Genomic DNA, 1,738 nt, shown 5'->3' with positions numbered 1-1,738 from the left:
CTCAACCAGTCACCCCCCTCACACGCAACGCTCACGACCCCCCCACCTAACCACAGCGCTCAACTCCTGCTTCTCCGTCGGCTTCTTCCTGCTCATCTGCTCCTCCATCAGTTTTTAAGATATAATTTAGCATTGATATCAAACGGGAAGTAAGTCCCAGATGAGTCATCTGTAAAACGCAGCGGGAGCAAAGTTGAGACATTGTATAATTTCATCGCCTGTTGGAGCCGAAAGCACGTGCCAGTCTGGCATGTTTCGCTGTCATGCAATCTCTGAGTGGCAGAAGTGGAAAATTGTGCGCAGCTTGGCAACAGGCGTGCTCGCCAGCTTGACAACAGGCGTGCTCGCAGCTGTACGACACAGAAAACGGCTCAACCAATTACCTTTTCATTTTAGCGCTGATTTGCATTTGATATATATTTCACAAACCAAGTCGAGGGCAGTTCTAAAGGAATTCTGGGCCGCTAATGATTGGTTTGATAACAACAACGTTTGTTCAGTCATGTTCCTAGCTAGCTAGCTAGCTAACAACCTGGTCATTTGACAGCGCCCACGCCTGCCCATTTTTTACGTCGGCGGGTCAATTTCCAAAAAATTTATTATTGTTAGTATAGTGGAAATATAAAAGGTGCCATTTTGAAATGTGGTTGTGCATCAGGAGTTAGGACGCTAGGCACTCTGACGTTTTCTGAACACAGCCCTGATGTCCTGTTGTAAGGCTGTTTGGGACCGGTCCTTTTGTTATGAGAAGATGCAGCAGTATGATCGGGCCTTGTGTGATGCAATCTGGCCCTGTCCATGGAGCCGGGTTGGATTAAAGGACTATACAGGAAGGGGAAGGCTCTGTCTGGACTCAAGGTACACAAACATTATTATAATGATAATAATACTTTATGCAATTCAACTTCAGGATTTTATTTTCCTCTCTTTGTGTAATGTTTGTCAATCTCACTGTGCTGCCTCCCTCTGTCACCCTCTCTCTCTCTCTCTCTGTCCACCGCTCGTTCTCTCTCTCTCTCTCTCTCTCTCTTCCATGCTCCCACCTCCTCTCTCTCTCTCTCCTCTCTCTCTGTCCACCCTCTCTCTCGCACCCTCTCTCTCTCTCTCTCTTCTCGTTCTCTCGCACTCTCTCTCTCTCTCTCTCGTCTCTCTCTCTCTCTCTCTCCTCTCTCTCTTCCTCACACTCGTCCTCTCTCGCGTCTGGACCTCTCTCTCTCTCTCTCTCCTCTTCTCTCATCGTCTCTCTCTCTCTCTCGGTTCCAACCTCTCTCTCTCTCTCTCTTCCGTCGTCCACACACTTCTCTTCATCGGTTCTCGCCATCGGATCCACCCCTCCATCTCCAACGGGTCCCCGCCACCATTCTCCACTTTCACTCTTCATCAGGCTCTCTCCCTCCTCTCACACTCTTCTCTCCTTCATCCTCTCTCTTCTCCATCTCCGCCTCTCTTCCTCTCTCTCCCTCTATCTCTCTCCTCCTACCTCTTCTCTCTCTCTCCGAGCTCTCTCCTGCCGTCCACACCCCTTCTCTCTTCTTCCGGTCCACACCATCTCCTCGTCTCCGTGTCGAGTAGAACAGACCTGGCGGTTGATCCCCCTCTCACTCTCCTCTCTCCGTCTCTCTCTCATAACCTCTTCTCTCCATCTCTCCTCTCTCTCTTCTTTCCAGAGGTATTTGAGGCATTGCCAGAGCCTATAAGGAGGTTTAAAGCAGGCAGTTTTGTGTTCAGATGCTGCTCA

The sequence above is a fragment of the Salvelinus sp. IW2-2015 genome, unplaced genomic scaffold, assembly GCF_002910315.2.
Source record: "Salvelinus sp. IW2-2015 unplaced genomic scaffold, ASM291031v2 Un_scaffold4799, whole genome shotgun sequence".
Classification (NCBI taxonomy): domain Eukaryota; kingdom Metazoa; phylum Chordata; class Actinopteri; order Salmoniformes; family Salmonidae; genus Salvelinus; species Salvelinus sp. IW2-2015.
Note: the sequence above shows the minus strand (reverse complement) of the source record.